Here is a 23,676-nt window from a genome sequence, read left to right on the forward strand (position 1 = left end):
AAACTAAACCCCTATCTCTCGCCATATAAAAAAAATCAAAATTAAAGACTTAAATCTAACACCGCAAACTATGAAACTACTACAAGAAAACATAGGGGAAACGCTCCAGGATATGGACTGGGCATAGATTTCTTGAGTAATACACACAAGCATAGGCAACCAAAGCAAAAATGGACAAATGAAATCACACTAAGTGAAAAAGCTTCTGCATAACAAAGGAAACAATCAACAAAGTGAAGAGAAAACCCACAGAATGGAACAAAATATTTGCAAAATAGCCATTTGACAGGGGATTAATAACTGGTATACATAAGGAGCTCAAACAACTCATTAGGAAAAATCTAATAATCTGATTTTAAAATGGGCAAAAAATCTGAATAGAAATTTCTCAAAAGAAGACATACAAATGGCAAAAGGGTATATGAAAAGGTGCTCAACATTACTGATCAACAGAAAAATGCAAATCAAAACAACAATGAGATATCATCTCAACTGAGTTGAAATGGCTTTTATGCAAAAGACAGGCAACAGTGAATACTGGCAAGGATGTGGAGAAAAGGGAACCCTTGTACATTGTTGCTGAGAATGTAAATTAGCACAATCACTATAGAGAACAGTTTGGAGGTTCCTCAAAAAACTAAAATTAGGACTACAACATGATCCAGTGATCTCACTTCTAGCTATCTATCCAAAAGAATGGATATCAGTGTATAGAAGAGATGTCTGCACTCCCATGTTTATTGCAGCACTACTCATAATAGCCAAGATTTGAAAGAAACCTGTTTCTGTTAACAGATAAATGGACAAAGAAAATGTGATGCCTATGCACAATGAAGTACTATTCAGCCATGAAAAAGAACAAGAGCCTGTTGTTTGCAGCAACATGGATGGAAGTGGAGAACATTAAGTGAAATAAGTCACGCACAGAAAGACAAACTTTGCATGTTCTCACTTATTTATGGGAAATTTAAAATAATTGAACAAGTGGAGACAGAAAGTAGAATGATGGTTACCAGAGGCTGGGAAGGTAGTTGAGCAGGTGGGGGAAGGGAGCATGGTTAATGGGTACAAAAATATAGTTAGAGAAAATGATTAAGATCTAGCATTTGATAGCGCAACTGGGTGACTACTGTGAACAATAATTTATTGTACATTTTAAAATAACTAAAAGAATATAATTGGATAGTTCGTAATACAAAGAAAACATAAATGTTTGAGGTGATGGATGTCCTATTTGCTTTGATGTGATTATTGTATGCCTGTATAAAAATATTTCATGTATCCTATAAATATGAACAAAAAGATATATATTATATACCTACAAAATTAAAAATAAGAAATTAAAATTTAAGAAAAAAAATTAATTCTAACCACCCCTCCCAACTTACCTATTAGTTGTCAAGTATTTTTAATTCTTCCCTTTGTTTTAAGCCTTCACAAATTAGATATCACTTTATAAAAATGTTTGTTTTGACTTGTTTAATGACTTTACTGATTTCTTTTTTCACCATTCTTTCTCACATCTCAGCTTTTTCTTCTAGAATAATCTTTCTTCTTTCTTAAATACATCCTTTAGATGTTCCTAAGTATGATATGTGGATAATTCTCTCAGTTTTTGATTCTCTGTAAATTACTTTATTTTGTTTCATCTTATTCTTAAAAGATAGTTTTGGTTGGTACAGAAGAGTTGCTTTTCAGATATTATTCCAGTCTCTTCTGCTTCTGTTGTTGATGTTGAAGTTACAGTTGTAGTGTCAATTGTCAGCAGTCCAGGTGTCTTTTCTCTCTAGGTCATTTTTGTGATTTCCTTTTGATTTTTGGTGTTCTACAGTTTCACTACAATCTAGATTGATAGATAGATAGATAGATAGATAGATAGATAGATAGATAGATAGATAGATAGAAGACAGACAGATAGTAGATAGATAGATAGATAGATAGATAGATAGATAGATAGATAGATAGAAGACAGGTAGATAGATAGATAGATTAGATAGATAGATAGTAGATAGAAGATACATAGATAGATAGATAGTAGATAGAAGATAGATAGATAGATAGATAGATAGATAGATAGATAGATAGAAGACACATAGATAGATAGATAGATAGATAGATAGATAGATAGATAGATAGATGGATGGATGGATGGATGGATGGATAGATAGATAGATAGATAGATAGATAGATAGATAGATAGATAGATAGATAGATAGATAGATATCCTGCTTGGTAGAAATAGATTCATGTCTTCCCTCAATTCTGGAAAATGTGTAATTGTTATCTCTTGAAATATTGCTTCTTCTCCATTCTCTTTATTTTCAGTCTGGGATTCTAACTACACATTTATTCACCTACTTCTTCTCAAACCTTGGGTGTATATTGTCACCTGAGGAGCTTCCTAATCAATAAAGATTCTGATACAAGAGGTCAGCAGTAAGGCTGAATCTGAATTTCTAATGATCTCCCAGGTGGATCTCTTGCTACTGTTTCTTGTATATGTCACAAGGGACATAGTATTAGACCTTCTCTTTTTATCTTCCACATCTCTTAACACTTCTTTCATTTTACACCTCCCATTTCTCTGTGTTGCATTCTAGTTAATTTCTTCAAGTCTGTCTCCAAATTAACTTATTTCTATTCTTTTATATCTATTATGTTCCTTACCCTCTGTTTTTCAACAACTACATTTTTCATGTCTAAAATTTACATTTGATATTCTTTATATATGCTTGGAAAATTTTAAGTGCTTTGTTGCATGTACATTTTTTGTTGTTCCATCCTCCATTTCTTTAAATAGTTCATAAAATGTTGTTTTATATCCTACATCTTATGCAACTATATTTTATGATTATCATGTCTCAACTCTTTGCGGGTTCATATGTATTGTATGTTACCTATGCTAGCTATCATTGATATGGTTTAGTTTCTTTGCATGTTTGGTAATCTTTCTCTGTGGGTTCATATTTGGCTGATCTTGATCAATGGAAAACATGACAGCATAAAATAAAGACATTTTCACCAAAGTGGATTTGGTTTCCATCAAACACAAGCCAGGATAGGCTACCAACCTCTATGATGGCTTAAATCACCTTCAAGTTTCTTACACTTAACCTGGGACACTCAAGTTTAGCAACTTCCCACAGACATCTTTTCACCAGACCAAAGCGCAGTTTCTTGGTAGCAGTGACAATTTGGCTCCTGCCTTTGTTGGAATCCCTCATTACTTCTGTGTTAATTGCTTTTTAAGTCCTCACAGCTTTTCCTTTTTTTCTGGTCCTTTGGAAATTTTCCTTACTTTCTTCAAACCCCAAAACATAAGAACTATGTCTTACGAAGTATCTAACTTTAGTCACCAATAAGAAGACCTTCATGCACATGCGCACACACACACACACACACACACAAACAAACACACTCAGTCTATGATATTCCCAGAGCCACATGTCATGAAAATAATTTTCACTTGAGTCTCCTTCACAATTGGCTGTGTGTGACCCTCATCCCATTACATGGTTATTTCCCCAGGTCCTGACCATAATGTTTGAATACATTTCAGTAGCTAGAAAAATACTCACATTACATCCTCAACTCATAGAGTAAGAGCTATAGAAAAATAGGGACATGCAGAGGCTATCTCTCTTTCCATACAGAATAGTAAGTCAAGAACAATACTACACCTGTAGGAGAAGTGCAGAGATTATTGCTACCATGGAAGGCTGGAAATTGCAGAGTGGTAATTATAAAATGCTCAGTGTAGTTCTCTAGTTTAGTTAGTGCAAAACATGATTGATTTTGGAAGAGCAATAGTGAATTTTCATAACCTGAATTAGCTGATGACTCCAATAAAAGCTACTGTTCCAGATGTAATATTTTTAATGGACTAAATTAATACAACCACAGATACCTAATAACCAGTTATTGATCCAGTGACTTTCTTTCAATCCCAACAAGCAGAAAATACCAGAAACCAATAGCTTCCCTGGAAAAAGATTAGTACAGTAAGTCATCCTTTAATGTTGTCAGTAAGTTCTTGGAAACTGACTTTATGCAAGACAACATGCTCTGAAACCAATTTTATCATAGGCTAATTGATATAAAAAGGAGCTAAGTTCCTACAGCATATTTTTGTTCACAAAATCATCGTTAAACTTCTAAAGGCTCAAAACACTTACAGTATTAACATTTGAAATAAATGTGAGCTGCATATACATTTAAGAAAGATTAATAGAAGCAAGTAAGGTAATTATTTACCCAGATAATTATTTACTGGTTTTGGTGAACTGGTGAGTAACAGCAGTCCTAGTGATGGGTTAAATCAAGGAATAAGTGTTTGCAAGTCAAAACTTGAAAAGAGCACCTCCTACCACCACACAGTTCAAAACCACACAATAACAAATATGGCAGGCTCACTGAGCTCTTTCATCCGGCATTATTTATTGTCATTCATTTGGATGATTATTGTACACTTTATGAATTTTTATTGGACTATAACAAAATTCATTATTCATTCAGTCATTGATTTCCTAACCCACTTATTCCAGTTCAGGGTTGCCAGTGGATGGAACCTATCACGGCATAAAATTGGCACCAACACTATTCCACTGCAGGATGCACTCACACACACACACACCCACACACACACTTACTCAGACTGAGACCATTTAGAAGATATACCAATTAACATAATGTACACATCTTTGGGTTGTGGGAGGAAATTAGAGTACCTGACTCCACACAGAATGGGGAGAACATGCAGACTTCACACAGACGGAGGCCCCGGCGAAGAATCAATTCTTCTTTTTATCATCAAGTTTATTTATAATGAAACAACATTGAACAAAGTGATGTTATTCAAGGACCTGCTGTACATCTTTGTTATTCCATGTTAGGACACAGCACCTCCTCAGTGTTATGCCACAATTTACTTCTCAAGGATCTGACTATTTCTCATTCCACAAGATATCTCCCTGGTCCATCACATTGTTGGTAATAATACAACCTGAAGAGCAAAAAGAAGCTGGTTGCCTAGAAGCCAGACTCATCAGAAGATGGATGGTGTCCTCCACAAAAGTATAAAAATCTGAAAGCTCAGTAAAGTTTTTGGCAGACTAGTAGACTGGCTCAGCATATTCCTTCCAAAATAAAAAACAGGTTGCAATATTTTGTACATACAATTCTTGGTGGGATTTTTGCATTTTTGAAGTAATATAAACTATATTTACACCGTAACTTATTTATTTGGTTACCTGAAACTTTGCCTAATTTGATTAAGGCCTAGAGCAAGAGAAGAGTCTTCATCTTGTCCAAGCTACACGGCAAACAGCTATCTGCACCTTGATCCCCATGACTCAGCCAATGCTATGGCTAATTAAATGCCTTGAGCAGATTAAGATAATATATGATGGCTGCAGAAATTCCCGTTAGAAGAATCACAATGAAGTCTCCAAAGAATCTGAGAGAAAACTGCATCCTCTTTGGTATGTAGCTGTCATTCTTTTGGAAGACAGTAGTTTGATTGCCACTGGGCCCTGCTAACCATGGTATACCTGGTGATAGGGGACTCAGCTGACCATTATAAACTTGGTGTTACCAGATATACCTAGCTCTAAACTGGCTGCAAACAATACACTGCACAGTCAAGGAGAAGTTAGTGTATTAGAGACCAGCCTTAGACAGATCCTCAAAAAAAAAAGTTGAATAAGAATGTTGCCTACCCTTCCAGCAGGCCTGAATCTCCCATGCTGCCATCTTCCCCTCAGCTTACTTCATGGGCCCACATTGCTGTGTGGAAAGTTCCCTATGATGCAGTGATATAAAAGAGACACCTGTGGCTGACAATAGGCAGAGACACACCTCCATGATATTAGAGCCCACTCAGGAAGAGAAGTGGAAGAGATAATTTTTTCCAGTAGGCAGAACTTCAAGTATATGTCTTTGTCCATATTGGCTAGGAAAAGGGCAGATTGATTAGATTTAAGAGATCATCAAGCTCTTAGAAGAAACAGGATCAGATGATTGATGGCAAGAAAAATATCTGTGTCTCATAGAGATGCTCATTATAATGCCTCCACTGCAGAGAAGGTTCTCAGTTGTCAGGTGAAGCTCAGCTAACCTGTGGTATTAGTTAGCCTCTTTCTCCAGCCAGCCCATCCTTGTTCAGTGGGTTCTAAAATCATCCATATTGACAAGGACAGAGGTTATACACAAGCTCATCAACAAAGAACTACGCTCACTATGGTTGACTAAGTTACTGTCAGAGTCAGGTGCCAAGTCTACCAACAACAGTTACTGACCCTGACCCCTCCAGTAAGGTAGAATACTCTAATTGGACCAGGAATTCACCTGCGGCAGATTCATTACACTGAATCCTGCTACATCCTTGGAACAGACATTTATTCTGGATTTGGATATGCCTTCCATGTCTCAATATCTCCTCAAGTAGCACCTACCATAGACTTACTAGATGGCTTTTTCATCCTCATGGAATATCACACAATATTGCTTCTGGCCAAGAAAGTCCTTTTAACTATAAAAAGAAATAAGGAAATGTTATAAAAATGCATTGGTCACATCTGCTTGCTCATTACCCATATGTAGCTGGAATTGCCTATTAAAGACTCAGTTACTATATCAGCCAGTATCTAACACTTTGCAAGCTTGAAATGCTCTCCTGTGGAATTCGGTAAATGTTCTGAAGAGCAATCAATTACTGGCTAGGAAACAAGAGTTCCAGCACTGAAGGGGTGAGTAGGGTTGGTCCTTTTTATAGCTACAACTCATGACTAATTTACAAAATATTTATTTCCAATCTCCATTACTTTTTACCCCTAATGACTTAAGTTTTTCAAATCCAAGGGAGAAATGCTGCCATCAAAGGGTTTAATAATAATACCACTAAATTGAACATGGCAACTGCCATCTGCTCAGTTAGTCTCTTGAGGACACCAGATAAAACAAACAAAGTGGTGTTTGATCCTGGTTGTCTAGGAGAAACAGAATAATTGCTGCAAATTGGGGGCAGGAAGACTTTGGCTAGAATCCAGTTGATCTGGGGTGCCTCTACTAAGCCAAGAGGCAAAGAAGGGTCTTGCAATCCAAAACAAACTGGACACCAAGAGTTCATATTCCTCAGAAATGAAGGCTTCATTGAGAAAGTCAACAGTCTGAGGTGCTAACTGAAGGAAATATCAACCATGGCTCATGCCATTGCAGAAGTAAGAATTATGGCATCTACCTATCATTTCCTACTCGCTCTGTTATGTATATAGTCATATAAGTAGATAAAATGCCCATCTTTTCTCTTTCCTTTTTCTCAGGATCGTTAACTTTACTGTTTGGTACTTATATTGCAGAACTTGGGAGGAGAAGTTGATTGATACACTAAAATACATTTTAGTTGCCTCCCTTCAGGAGTTTCTGATCATTCAGAAGGTGGTTATACAACATTAGGCAATTTTTGGAAGTGTAAATTTGGGACTAGATTTTAATCTCTGTACATGGCACATAACACAGTGCAAAAGATAAACTATGTCATTCGTAATGTTTATGTCATTCGTAATGTTATCTGCGTCTCAGTACAAATAGTTTTCTTCAGATCTATCTTCCAGTTCATGAATTCACTCTTCAGGTGTGTCCAATATCCTGTTTAAAATGCTCACTCAGTTTTTACTTCAGTGTTTACATTTTCAATTTCTGGAAGTTCTATTTGGCCTCTTTGGCAGTATATTTCTTTTCATCATTTTAACATACCTTTTAAAAGTCTAATGGATAAAAGTAACATCTGAATTCTTAGGCTTGTGATCTTGATATTTATTTACTGTCTTTACTGATTTTGGTTCAGGGTAAATTATTTCCTTGAATATTTTGTAATTTTAGATTGTGAGCTCATCTTTAGAGGATCTATTTCTGTGGGAAACCACTTTGGCCTAGGCTGTGTGTTTGCTTTTCCCAGGTACCCATGGGTTTCACTGACCTGTGACAACTTCTCACCTTGTATCTCAGCTTGAGGGTTCATGAATCATAAAGAAAAGTATATATTTGAATCACAAACCATGAGATGGCAAGCCTGTGATTATAGAGTTCTCCAGGGGAGACTTTGTCCCCAAGCAACCAGTCTTAGCTAGTGACGCTGCCATGTGGTTTCCTTGCATGGGTGAGCATATTTATTTTCTAGTCACTCTTTTACTAAGTGTTGCCCTTCAAGAGTCCCAGCTTTATACATATATCTCAGTTCCAATTCCTGTCTCTTACAGTCCCCACATCTCATCATCTATCGATCCATGGTGTTATGGTCTATATCCCTAGCTTCTCATGACTACTGGCACCCCGCCAACACACATACGCACACACACACACACACACACACACACACACACACACACACAGCAGTAACTGCTACGGTGTCAAATATGACTTTCTATTCACTTTCTCTACGGAGATTATGTTTTATCAACTCATCTATGCATTCAAAGGAGAGGTTTAAAAAATTGTTCATATAGAATTTCTAGGCATTTCGTCATGAAAGGATTTGCAGTTTAATTCATATAATGTCTGGAAAGAAAGTCTCAGGTAGTAATAAATTAGAAAGGACTCTGAGATAATGAATCTTAAAGAAGGGGGTTAATTTGCTGGGAAACAAAAAAGGAAATGGTAGTGGGAAAGAGAAAAAAAGCACCCCTGCAGGAGAGTGGTGGTCGTAAAGAACCACAACAGAAAAGGGTAAAGCAATTGGCTTTCACAAGTGAAGACAAAAATCTTCAAGCCTGCCAGGGAGACTGTTAGATGAAGGGGCACAGAAGTTGGGGAAAGAGTGTGCTGCGTCATATGTATTCTGGGAGGTGATGGGAATTTTCCATTAAAGATCTGTGTCAGGTCATTGTTAAAAGAAAGCAACAGTATATATGGCTTTAAGATCCAGCCCAGATTCCCAGTTCCATGGGGAAAGGGACGCATGAAAAAAGCCTGACAGTTTTGAAATGAAAGTTCATTTAACCAAAGGAGATATAATAGAGCCGAGAGATGACTACTGAAGTCCAAAAGGAGACTGAACCCTCTGATACAATTTGACATTGAACAAGTGTTGACAGATGAGCATCCACAAGCACTTCTGACAAGATGTAATGCCCTCAGGCTGTGGACAAACCTGGAAGTGGGCAACTGACAGCCTGCAATACACACACCACTTTATTCTTCCTTGTCTGCATTTTATGATTACGAATCAGTTTTCTTTGACGTGCCCCATTTTTCACTGCAGCATCTTCGTCTCAGTGCCTTTATCAGTTATAACTTCATCAGAGCATTTGAGTGCACCATTTACAAAATTGCTTTTTGCTGAAAGTTAGAGAGTATGAACCAGTGCAATTCTACAGAACAAAAGAGAAGAAAGAAGCACTACCTGGAGACTCCAGCACAGATGGCCTTCAGTTTTCTAACAAAACACCATTGTGAGCTGTTTTGCCAATAAATTTCTTTACGTGTTACAGTAAGATGAAATAACCATTGAGTTGATAATGCATGTATGTTTTCTCTATACATGGATAAGAGAAGAAAGTAAAGGCCTTTGATGTAATGTAAAGGATTCTATGTAAAACTTAAATGCACAGTGAAGCATTTGAATATGCAGAATATCCACATGCAAGCTTCTCTTGCAAATCCTCTAGCTCATAATACAGTTATTTCTGTTCCAAATGAGAACTCAGTTCTCTCTGTGGGCAGCTCTATTTTATACCCCTCCAGGTCTGTGTTCTCGGGCTTCCCTAATATACTCAAAGGCCTATAGTAGAGGACTGGCAAATCCTCTAATTTTTAGAAGCTATCCACACTATCAGTTCAGCTTTGGCATCCTCTTCTGTTGACAAAATTGCTTGCTTTTATTCTATCATCCCACGTGTTAATGTAATGCTAATCGCCATGGCATGATCAGCTCCAGTGGCTTTATTCACAATTATGGTCTGTAAATAATCTATAACCCATGAATAAATAATCTGGTAAATATGATTCATGAAAGCAACATTATGTCCTTAAAGTCACAGATTTCTACAGGTATCAATTATAGCAAACAGGAGTTGGAAATTGCAGCATAGCTTCTGCTGTGCCTCAAATGTCAGATCCCTGAGACCAGATAAATGTCTCTGTGTTCCTATCCTAATTGTGCCACTAAGCCAGTAGTCCAGAGAAGGTAATTTACCCTCTTTCTGCCTCCCTTTTTCAATCAGCAAGGTGAGAGAAGACTACTATTTGTAACTGGGCTAACAGAGTTCAATAAATGTCAGTGAATAAATTGACATTAATATAAGTTTAGATTCATAGAATATAAATTTCCTTGAAACATGCCTGCATAAGTACCAGGTGTCATTCTCCTAACTACCAGCTACTTCAAATTGCAAATGTTTGGCTTCAAAGTTAAATCAAGGTCATTTTTATTATAGTTTAGTGCCTCTTCATATAACACATTATTCTAGTTTAACACAAAATAAATATATGTTGTGCTTGGGTATCCACCAAATCCCATCTCTCCTAGAAATATGGCCCACATAATCTATTTAGTGAAAAAGCAAATAAAACCAAACAAACTCCAGCTGCCCTCATGGAAAGTTACTGCCCGGATGAGCTGAGTGTTAGCCTTCAAGATACTTAGATGGGTGGGCAGCTAACCCTTTCCTGAATCTGTTTTGTATCCAGTCCAGTGAACAGGAAACAGCTGTGACTGTTGAATTCCAACAGCCATGCAGTGACCAGAAGCAACAAGGTGCCCATCTCTGCCCATGGCATCAAGTAATTCATAGATTCGGCTGCTCCTGTTGTGCTTTTTCTTCTTTTCATTTCTTTCCTTTTTTTTTTTTTTTTAAGGCAGTTCTAGCAGATGGATCAATCAAAGCCCCAGAGTTCGAAGAACCCAGAGAGATCACATGTGTGAATAAATTCCCTCTCCTTCACTGATGCTCATTTTTCTTCTCATTAGCAGATAAAACTGAACTGAGCAGGATGGTTGTTGAGCCAACCTTTCTGTTGCTTTCACCTGAAGCTCTGGCTTATTCCATCTTCACGGTGCTTTCTCCTTTTCTTCTTCCTGTCTCTTCTCCTTTAGATTTGATGTAAACATGTTTTTCAGAAGAATCCCCAGTAAATGTTCCATGAGTCACCTTGCTTATGGGATCTCCCCCATCACTTACATTTTCCCCCAGCAACGTTCTCATCATGGCAATGCTGCTGTAGTGTGTAGGAGGAATGAGTTGGGATGGGGTTTGAGTTCATGGTTCTCAAACACCTGTATACTTAAGTGATACCATACCACGCCTTTGCCTGGTTATAAAGAGACAAATATATTAATATGTCTTGCTTTAAATTGTCAATGCCTTTTCTTGAGCTGCATGTTATAGATAAGCTGTACAACTCCCTCTTATCATGTACTCTGGAATCAACTCTTTTTTTTTTTTCCTGCTACACTGGCTGGATCTGACCTATCATGCACTCTGTATTTTCACATATGTATCATTGAAGCACAATTCCTATATAATATGGTTTGACTCAGTGTCCCCACCCAAATTTCATGTTGAATTGTGATCCCAAGTATTGGAGATGGGGCCTAGTGGAAGGTGATTAGATCACTGGGGTGATTTCTAATGGTTTAGCGCTATCCTCCTAGTGCTGTCTTATGATAGAGTTCTCATAAGAGCTGGTTGTTTGAAAGTGTGTAGCACTTCCCCCTTTGCACTCTCTCTCTCTCTCCTGCCACCGTATGAAGACGTGCTTGCTTCCCCTTCACACTTCTGCCATGATTGTAAGTGTCCTGGGGCCTCCCCAGCCATGTCTCCTGTACAGTTTGTGGAACCGTGAGTCAATTAAATCTCTTTTCTTTATAAACTACCCAGTCTCAGGTAGTTATTTGTAGCAATGTGATAATGGACCAATACACTAAAAATCTGGAAAGCTGATTTTGGTAAAACCAGTACCCATCAGTTAATTTTGCCTCTGGTCTTTAAAAAATATATTATGAAAAGAATTTTGCTCTACTGCCTTGGCCATTCTTCTTGGCAACCATTCTTTTTCTCATCACTCAGAAAGCAGCCTAAGGTTTGGGCAACCATCCTGACTTGTTTTGTGACTGTGAAGGGGTCTGGTACACTTGCCAGCTGTTTTCTCTCAGCTTGTCAGGCTAGGGCCCAGCTGCTGAGACAGCTCTGCCCTGGCTCCTGTCAGTCTGCAGAACCTCAGAGGTCTGTTAATATTGGCCATTCATTTCCAGGTCCAGACTGTCCCCCTCTGCCTTTGGCCACAAGGTCAGTTCTGCCCACAACAGTGATACGACCTGGCCATGCCCCTTATATCCCTCCTTAGGAGCAGGTAGAAATTTCTCTGTCCCATCTGGTCACACATGACCCAGGATTTCGTATAGGAGCTCAACTCAAACACTTCTTCCATTCTGGGACTTCAATCAAATGTACCTTGATAGTCAAGGTCCATTAGGCCTTGACAGATGAGTGATAAATATAAGAATCAGAGAATTTCTTTGCCTTAAAAAAAAAAGTCTGGTTTTTAAGAGCTGTGTCTTCTTGCAAAATCCTATTTTGGATTTCAGGAGCTAATTTAAAATCTCTTGCTTTTCTTTTTATCTTGTTCTCCCCAACCCTTGCCTCAACACACACCCCCTCCCACTTTGTATTTCCGCTATAACAATCTTCAGCCTCCCCAAGGCAAAGAATGTTCTCCAGAACAGTAGGAGGAACTGCAAAATATAAAGTATACATGTAGTTTTTTAAAACTGTCCCCTCATAAGGACAAGGAACCACATCCTGTCTGTACCTCAATCAAAGTGCCTAACATCTACAGCTCATTCCTTTGTTTCCTTCAGACCCCCAAATCCTCTGTATTTCTTTCTTTTGAAACTGTTCCTGACACTATCTTCATTTTTTTCTTTTTCTCTCTTTAAATCACTGCCCACTTTTCTCTGTCCCTTTACACTCTGGGGATGAGGCCTTTATTGTTGCTTGAACTTCTCTGTCTTCTCATCTTCTTGACATTATCTAAACTTTTCATTTGCATTTTAATTTTTGTTGCTTTGACTTAAATTTCTTTGCCTCCATCCACCCCAAGCCTCATCTCCATTAAATACTTCTGCAACTAGGAATATATATTTTAGTTTTTAAAGTCTCTGGGTCCATTTCTTCCCCTTAGCGTTTCAGGAATACACAGAGGATATTTAATGTGGTTCTTCGGGAAGTGTTAGAACCTATGTACTGGGATGGGCATCTATTTTTTTGTTTTTTCATTTTTTATTTTTTGTTGAGGAAAGGTCTTTCTATAGCCCAGGCTGGTCTCAAACTTCTGGGCTCAAGCAATCCTCCTGCCTCAGCCTCCCAAAGTGCTAGGATTACAGGCATGAGCCACCATGCCTGAAGGACATCCATTATTATGTAGGGCCCAAAGGAAGAAAAATTTCTTAGCAAGAAAAAACTCCTACCATCTAAATGGAGAATCCAGGACAGGCCATAGTACCTAGCCAGAGAATACTGAGGTTAGACAGAGAGCTACAAAATAGAGTTTAACAACAGCAAGAGATAAATTTTCAAGTTATAGTTTTCTAGTAAGGCAGACAGCCAGCATTTTGCAAAGCATAGTGAAGGAAGAACCTCTGTAAACGCTATGCTTACAATGAACAGTTTTCATTTGCATATTCATTGACTGAAAACAAGTTGTAACTAGTAGTAAGAACCCTGAAAGGAAAGAGAAAACAAAACCCACCACTATTTAATGAGTGTTTACCATGTGTTAGGCAGAATGCAAAGTACTTTACATGTGTTGTCTTAATTTCCACAACCAACCCTATAAAATTGAAGTATTATTTTAGCCATCACACAAAAGGTAAAATTGAAGTTCAAACAAGTCAGGTTGCCCCAAATCGCATAGCATATATGTGACAAAATCTAGGTGGTTTTAACACAAGCCTACACTCTTCTACCAGAATCATGTGAGAAGAGAGGTGATCACAGGATATAAATGGGAAAGAAAACAAGCTGAATTTGGACAACACGGGGAGAAGAGGAATCCAAAACAGAGATCCTTTCCTTGGATGTCTGCATAAGAATGATTGTCCAATGTTTAATGAAAAAGAACATGATATTGACATCAGAACTCCATTCAGTAGTATATATAGGTATTATATATGTTTACATTTTTAAAAAGGTATAGCAATATATATTACTCTCTATAGAGAGTAAATTGATTCTGAATGAATTATTTTTATATATTTATAAAAGTATGAGTTACAAGTCCTCCATTGTCAACTGTAGATACATAAAAATTTCAGTAAATGTTTTGGTAGGAATCATGAAAAACCAAATGAATAGTCCCCTTGTTATAGAATTGTATTTCAAATAGTGTTTTAATTGTGTAAGCCAATTAATATTCTTCATTTCATATTGTGTTATGTCACACTATTCTATATTATCCTGAAAAGAGACAAAACGTTCTTGCTTTTAATCATTTTAAATCATATGTTAACATTCTCTCTTGTTCAAACGAGATTTTTTAATCCTCTATGTATTCTTTGCAAAGTATCCTAGTGCCTGAGAAATTTTTTCAGTTATTGCTAAGGCATGATCAGAAAGAGCAATCGTTTCACACTATATTTCATAGCCTCTGTTCCTTTTAGTTATAATCCTATTAATTATTTTGGATCTCTTTCCTTTTCTGTCAATATTTATATTTCAAAGTGTTAGCATACATACCTAAACAATTACATTTTAATTCTCTTTTCTTGCAGGCTGATTGAAAATGTGATGGCATCATTACATTGTAAACTCCTAGACTGTAGTAACCACAACTTATTAATGGTGTCTACAGGGTACTGGGTGCATAAAAGGTGCTGAGTAAATATTTGTTGACAGAATGTTGGCAACCTCTATACTTAATTTTAAAAAACAGTAATAATAATGAACATTTCCTGAATTAAAGTAACAAGTATGTTTGGCATCATGCTAGATTTAAAATTACTTCTCTTATGTAAGCCTTATAACAACACATTATTTCTATTTTAAAAATGAGGAAATTAAAATCAGGGAGGTCAGGTGACCTACTCAAGATCACATACAATAAGTGACAATAAGTGATGGAGTCAGACTCCAACCCAGGTGTATCTAACTCCAAAGCCCATCCCTTAAAGAGTACACTTTTCTGGCCTCTCAATGTTCCCTAAGCAATTGCTGAACACCTTTTTGACCTCATCATTCCCTTTCACATTTTCTTGGAGAACATACACATTTACAAATTTCATTTCCCAACCCTTGTCCAATTCATATCTGTACTCCTGCAAGGACATTTCAGATCTTATCCTGTATGTTCATTATTTATGGTTCTTCCCAGTAGTGTGCTGGTAAATGTTAAAGAATCAGTTTGGGAGAGTGGAAGAGAAACCCCGATCTATAATGCTTATCTGATTTCCGTGATATAGATTCTGCTGCCATGGATGATTTCAAGCTATCAACACGATGTCGCTGAACAGAATTGGAAAGAGATATCCAATCTTTCGGGTACAGCTTTCTGTACCTGGCACCTGTGAATTCTAGCATACCATCAGCTCTTTCCCATATTGGCTAGTATGAAGCTGAAAAAAAAAAAAAGCATTAAAAAATTAAAATCCTCCATGTTAGGATATGCTTTGGATAAGTACCTAGTGACATGGTTTGGCTGTGTTCCCACCCAAATCTCATCTTGAACTATAGTTCTCACAATCCCTATGTGTCATGGGAGGGACCCAGTGGGAGGTAATTGAATCATGGGGGCAGTTACCTCCATGCTGTTCTCATGATCCTGAGTGAGTTGCTATGAGATTTGACAGTTTTATAAGGTGCTTTCCCCACTCTTCGCTCAGCACTTCTCCTTGCTGCCACCATGTGAAGAAGGACGTGTTTGCTTCCCCTTGTGCCATGATTTTAGCTTCCCGAGGCCTCCCCATCCATGTGGAACTGTGAGTCAATTAAACCTCTTTACTTTATAAATTACCCAGTGTTGGGTATGACCTTATTTGCAGCGTGAGAAAAGACTAATATACCTGGTAAACACACATCTGTTTTAAAATTTTTGAGTACTGTTTCATGAATTAAATGAATTTTCACTCTTCCAGAACAGAAGTTGTCAAACTGTGGTCCCCAGACCAGCATCATCAGCATCACCTGGGAATTTATGCAAATGCAGATCCTTGAACCCACTCCAGACTTACTGAATCAAAAAACTTGGTGGTGATCAAGGGAGATCAGCAATTGTTTTAACAGGCATCCAGTGATTCTGCACGCTAAAGTTTGTGAACTATTCAAAAGTAAAAATCTCTTGTCCATTTCAACCCTCAAGGTACAGCAAGTCTAACAAGGGAGAGTCCAAGGTCAATTTTAAAAAAAGAAAAAAAGTGGGGAAAGTCAAAGTTCAGGCGAGTAAGTGTATAATGTAGACTGCAGAGAAGAATGGTCCAGGCCCAATTATTACTCATAGCTGAGTCAGGAGACGTGGGTGTAAAACCTACCTGAAGAAAAGCCCTCCAAATCAGAGAAGAAATTTGCTGACTTTTGGAGACTCCTCCCAGAAACAATGGCTTAGTAGGTATCAGACAAGAGTGGACCCAGTTGGAAAGCTTCACCTTAGCACACTTAGCTAGGGGACCTCTGTGTTTTACATAAGTGAGTTAAAACACAGATTTCCTACCTAAACCCCACCTGGGTTAAATTTTTTCTGCCTACTTCAGTAGTTCACCTGTCTTAGATTCTTCTGCTGGGTTTGTTACAATAACACAGATGGCTGACTTCCTCTCTCCTCTGCCTCTCCACCACCTGACAAAGATACTCTGTTTCACCAAATTCCAGTGAGCCTCCTCTGAACTCTCTTCTCAATGAGACCCTGGCTTTTAAGCTTCTGTGTTTGTGTCTGCATTGTCCATTTTGGCAAGAATCCTACTAAAGCAGCTGAACCAGAATTCTCCACCCTGCAGATCTGATTACCCTGAATATCTGATCGTCCACCATCCCCTAGGTGATGTCTGATCACCCTGGCCTGCCTTCCGCAAGAATCCTCTTAGGTCCCTTTAGCCAGAATTTCCCCTTATTCCTGATGTTTCCTCAAGTAAGTTTCCATCCTCTGATGCCCCCCTGCTCCTTAGCTATTGGGATGGTTAATACTGAGTAGCAATTTGATTGGATTGAAGGATACAAAGTATTGTTCCTGAGTGTGTCTGTGAGGGTGTTGCCAAAGGAGATAAACATTTGAGTCAGTGAACTGAGAGACGCGGACCCACCCTGTATCTGGGTGAGCACCATCTAATCAGCTGCCAGCATGGCTAGGAGAAAAGCAGGCAGAGGAATGTGGAAGGACTAGACTGGCTGAGTCTTCTGGCCTCCATCTTTCTCCCGTGCTGGATGCTTCCTGCCTTCGAACATTGGACTCTAAGTTCTTCAGCTTTTGGACTCTTGGACCTGCACCAGTGGTTTTCCGGGGGCTCTCAGGCCTTCAGCCTGTGGCTGCAGTGTCGGCTTTCCTACTTTTGAGGTTTTAGAACTTCCTTGCTCCTTAGCTTGTAGACATCCTATTGTGGGACTTCACCTTGTGATTGTGTGAGTCACTACTCCTTAATAAACTCCTTTTCATATATACATCTATGCTATTAGTCCTGTCTCTCTAGAGAATCCTGATTAATACAGCTATAAATCCCCACTCATCCTTGTTGTATTTGGAGTTGAGCCCAATCTCTCTCCTATTACAAAACCCTGTTGTAGGACCTTCCTTTGAATAAGGTCTGTCTTACCATCTTTAACAAGGGTCGTGGCACAGCTTTTCTCTAACACAGTCCACCAAGTTCCTAATTCAGTAGGAATGCCCAGGAATTAGCATTTGTAACAAGTTCCCAGTGATGCCACTACTGGTCTGGGAACAACACTCTGAGAATTACTGGCCCTACCTACATTTTCTAAGTTCTGTATAGTGTTCTTGAGTTGTTAAGGAGCTGTTGGATTTTGCCTCGGGGGCTGTTTTGATGGGGTGTTAGGTGAGGAGATGTGTACAGTGGAGCCAGCAATAGAAAAGCTTTAATTTTGGCCAGATCATCATTGCAAAGCAGAGACACAGTTTAATCAGAACCATAATTGTTACACTGCATAAGAATTCCAGTTTTCTCTAGTGTATCTCATTTTACTGTGAAGAGATATTTACTGCAGAAAATTTTTGTAATTAACACATATAAGTATAATCAATTTTGGCTTATGGTAATGCTTTTCTAGAAATCAAAATGTATACTGGCATCAATGTACAAATATTCCAGAAACCAACATTAAGCAATTTATGAGGTATTCATTAATATTCTAATACATTATTTTCGGCATCTCATTCAGGAATGAGCTGAGACTTTCTCTGTGAAGATTCAGTGTTCCTATTACTGAAATGACCCAAATGTAGCAGAGCAGTCAGTACAGCCTGTCTTCCTCATTCTGCTCCTAACCACATAAATAACCAAATAGTATTCATTAAATTTGCAAATGGCATCACGCTGGGAGAGAAATTACCACAAAGGAGAGAAAAAAACCTTAAATACAACATGACCTTGATAATTTGGAGCAAAGGAGAGAAAATATAACAAACATTATCAAAGCTGAGTACTCACATTTAAAGAGAAAGTCCAAATTACAAAATAAAAGGAAGGTCATTATACATGCAAATTTGCCTCTTATTTGTTGATCTATTCAGCAATTTATTATTGAGCACATATTATGTGCCAGGCTCTGGGGATAGAGTGGTGAACAAAACAGACATTGTTTCTCACGCAGGGAACTCACAGAACAAGAGGGGACAGGGGCCTTAAACAAGAAAATAAATAAACATCTTCCAGTTGTGATAAGTGTTTTGAACAAAAAGCAGAGTAATGTGAAAAAGAACAACTGATGTGTGAGAGAAGGAACTATTTACAGTAGAGTGGTTAGGGAAACCTCTCTGAGATATGAGCTGGAACGCAATGAGAAGCAATCCGCTTTCGAAAGAATACTGTTCCAGACAGAGAGGGCTGTCCAGACAGAGCAAATATCCTGTGCTAAGTCCCTGGGCAGGAAAGGTCTTGGTGTTTTCCTGAAACTGAAAGGAGGCAGGTGTGGCTTGAACATAGTGGACAAGAGAGGTTGAAGAAAGATATGAGGCGATAGAGAGATGAGAGCAAGAGGAGAGAGAGATGAGGCTGGAGAGAAGGCATCCAGGGTAAATATGGCATAGTAACATTTTCAAGCAGGAGTTGGCAAACATTTTCTGCAACAGTCCTGTATTAGGGTTCTCTAGAGGGACAGAACTTAATAGTGTATATATAATATATAAAGGGAAGTTTATTAAGTATTAACGTACACAGTCACAAGATCCCACAATACGTTGTCTGCAAGCTTGAGGAGCAAGGAGAGCCAGTCCAAGTCTCAAAACTGAAGAACCTGGAGTCCAACGTTTGAGGGCAGGAACATCCAGCATGTGAGAAAGATGTAGGCTGGGAGGCTAGGCCAGTCTCCCTCCATGTTTTTCTGCCTGCTTTATATTCACTGGCAGCTGATTAGAGGGTGCTCACCACATTAAGGGTGGGTCTGCCTTCCCCAGCCCACTGACTCAATTGTTAATCTCCTTTGGCAACACCCACACAGACACACACAGGATCAATACTTTGTATCCTTCAGTCCCATCAAGTTGACACTCAGTGATCACAGGGCCAGAGTTTAGGCTTTGATGAGTCCTAAGGTCTCTATCACAACTACTCTGTTCTGCAGTTGCAGCACAAAAGCAGATACAGACAATACTTAAATGAATACAGGTGGCTGTGTTCTAATAACACTCAAATATTTACCAAAACAGGCAATGGGTGGACTTGGCCTACAGGCCAAATTCTTTCAGTTGCCAACCCCTGAAAGAATAAAATTGGGCACAATACTATCCTAGGAAACATAAGTAGGAGCAGGACACTCACCTTCCAGATGAGTCAGCATTAGTCAGAACATCACTGAATGAATGTCTTCCTTGGGCTCCACACTTAAATGGGATATGATAAAACTCGCGTAGGTTCTAAAATAGTGATGATTAAAGGTTTGGAAAACTGGCCAAGTAAAAAGTTTAAATGAGCTGATGTATTCAACTTCAGCAACAAAGAAGAGGTAATAAAATAGTTTTCACATGTTTTAAGTGTTATTTTGCTAAAGATTGTCCAACTGTTTATATGTTCACTGAGCAGAAAGACATGAGAACTGAAGGGAAGGGAAAAGCAAGACATGAGAAGGAAATGGAACTGGAAGAATATAATGACCTGACAAGGTAAACACAAAACAATGGGTCCCATTGGCTCCCCTCTCTGCCTCCATGGCAGACTTTTCTGTTCAGGAGTGAAATAATGTTTTAATGAAAGCATATTAATAAACCTCATTTTAAAGGAAAACCATAGTGTATACTGTTATCAAGCAAATAGTTGCCCATAATTTGTCATCTTTAAAAATTACATTTTCCTTTTTTTTTTTTTTTTTAAAAAAAGCCATATTGTATTGATCAATTACTATAAGCCAAGTGTGCCGAGCATTTGACATGCATCATCTTGTTTACTCTTCACAGTACTCCTAGGAAGTCAATACTATCCCCATCCTCATTTTACTAAAAATGAAGTCAATGCTATTCTTATCTTCATTTCACAGACAACTTAGACTAATGTTACTAAATAATTTGTCCAATGGCAACTAGCTAATAAATGTTAGACCCAATTAATTTTATTTTTTAAGTGAGGCATAGTAAATGAGGAACAGCTGTATTTACACTTCTTTTTAAAATAGCACTGAGTAATATTTATCATAAGATCTCTACGTTTTAAATCAAGAAGGCCAAAATTTAGAATGCACTTTTGACTACAACCAACCTAGCTAATCCACAGCTCTATAAACAATAATTTCTTCTTATTGTCTACGTGTGTGTGTTATGTGAAGAAGCTCAAATCTTTGAAAACTCTATAGATTCAGTTTTCTAAGCTCTCTTAGTGTCTTTTGTAGTATTTAAGGTTTTAAATTTCTTTAAAAAGAGGAAGCATGGTTATTTGATCATTTCTTTGATAGTTCTGATATCTAAAGTATTTGCAGGTCTGTTTTTGCTGTCTCTTATTCTGTTGGTTCCCACTCTTGGGTATTACTTTCTTATTGTGCTTAGATATTTTTTGTTATAAGCTGCTCATTTTTTTTTTTTTCCCAGAAAATTTATGGTGAGACTTCTTTGAGGCCGAGGATAAAGGCATATTCCTCCAGAGAGGACTGGAATTTACTTCTGCAAGTGCTAGGAGGCACTACCACTTCAAGGCCAATTTAAGCAAAATTTACAACCTGTGGTTTTACTGGACTGCAAATCTGGGAGGCTGGGTTGCAAATCTGTGTCAAGATTAGCTTGTAGTAATATCTCAGGGATAGCTTTCCCTCTTTCTGTCACTGCTTGGTGCCAAGGTAAATATCCTTGCACTCTCTTGGAGGAGGGTATGAGGTGAATTTTTTTCCGACTTACCCTTATACTTTGAGATCCCAGTATTATGAGCAGACAGATCGTCTATTACTCAAGAGCCATCTGCCCTTTGCTCTTGGCTCCTGGGCGAGGATCTCTAAGCCCTTGGAATGTACTACCCAATATGAATGTCACTGTGTGCCTGAGAGTCTGGGCCACACCAACAGCCTAATGATGTGATTTCGAGTTGGGGCTGTGAGTCACATGGTATCAGCTTGAGCTCTAGAGGGGCTGGAGACTAAAGGTCAGTTTTAAGGCAGGCAGCCAGGTCTAAGTAATTGAGCCCCAATACAAACTGGAAGCGATGGCTCAGTTGAGCGTCTCTGGTTGACAATACTCTGTGCACATTGTTTCACATCCTTGCTGGGAGAAGCTGGCATTGTCCATGACTCAGCTGGGAGGGGGCAATGGAAGCTCCATATGTGGATTCTGCCCCCTGTGTCTCTGGCATTTGCAGATTTTAATCTGTATCCTTCTGCTATAATAAATAATAGCTGTGAGTATAAAAGCTTTCAGTGAGTTATGTGAATCCTTCCAGCAAGTTTTCAAGTCTGTGGCTATCTTGGGGACCCCAAACTTGTAATGGTGTCAGAAGTGAGGGTGGTCTTGGGGACTCCCCTACCTCTGCAGTTGTTCTCAGTAGAAAGTGGTTGCTTCAGAGGAAAAGTGGTCTCATTTCCCAGCCAGTCACATAGAAATGGAAGAGTCTGTAGTAATTAGGAGATGCAACATTTTCCTGCCTTTAGCCTGTGTTCCATACCTGTTTCACCTAAGTTGAGCAGTATGACTGAACTAATTTTAATTGAAATGTCAGAACAGGCTTTTATGAAATTCAGATGTAGTCAAATATTGACTAGATAATTTCTCAATAAAACAAATTTTATCATATGTGTATGCATCTATATATAAATGTAACATATACATTTATGGTTATATGTGAGTCAATAGATGTGAATTACACATACAGTTCTGATCCTGCCACTTCCTAGCAATTTTTTGGTGATTCACTTAAATTTTTTGAGTCTACCTCCTCATAAACCCAGTCATCTAGGTCAGGGGTTCTTAGTGGCGATGATTTTGCCTACCAGGGGCCATGTTGGAAATTGATGGGGCTACTTTTGGTTGTTGTAATATTTGAGAGTGCCATTGGCATTTGGGAGAAGCCAGGGATTCTAAATTTTCCACAATGCACAGCACAGCACTGCCCATCAAAGGATTGTTCTACATCCCACACAAATACTGGATGTTTTGTCAGACATTCCTATAGGTGAGATCGCTTTTTATAATTATCTGAGCCCAGAATCTAACTCCATTTTATGCAGAAAAACGAAGTATGTGTTTTGCATGATTTTAATACACATGGAATTTTCCAGATTTACAACTGCCACGTATTGAGGGGAGATTTCACTGTGTTTGGTTTGGCACTTGCCCTGAGATGCCGCTAGAGTGAGTCACTGAGACCACCCACCTGTGTGAGTCTGCACGTGCAGCTGCACATGTGTGGTGTAGGCATAGCCTGCTACCCAGGTCTTCCAGTGTGGTCCTAAACTGAACATTCCCATATTAAAGTGCAGAGTATTTATTATAGATTACTTTCATTTCTCCTCTGTGTTGTTGGTAGTGCACTTTGTGTGCCTGTAGGTTATAATATCTGTGGAATTAATTTCAAAATAAACTTAACTTATTCCTCCCATCTAACTGAGGCTTTGTCCCTTTGACTATCATCAGTTAGATATTTTTTTGGATCAATAGTACAACATGGTGAATATGGCTAATAATTGAGTACCGTATAGTTCTTTTTTCTTTTTTTTTTTTTTTTTTTTGAGATGGAATTTCACTCTGACGCCTAGGCTGGAGTGCAGTGGTGTGATCTCGGCTCACTGCAACCTCTGCCTCCTGGTTTCAAGTGATTTTCTTGCCTCAGCCTCCCAAATACCTGGGATTACATGCATGTGCCACCATCCCCAGCTAATAAATTTTGTACTTTTAGTAGAGACAGGGTTTCATCATGTTGGCCAGGCTGGCCTCAAATTCCTGACCTCAAGTGATCTGTCCACTTCGGCCTCTCAAAGTGCAGGGATTGCAAGCGTGAGCCACCATGCCTGGCTAATTTTTGTATTTTTAGGAGAGAGGAGGGTTCGCCATGTTGAC

Source organism: Macaca thibetana, chromosome 4 (assembly GCF_024542745.1).
Source record: "Macaca thibetana thibetana isolate TM-01 chromosome 4, ASM2454274v1, whole genome shotgun sequence".
Taxonomy (NCBI): Eukaryota; Metazoa; Chordata; class Mammalia; order Primates; family Cercopithecidae; genus Macaca; species Macaca thibetana.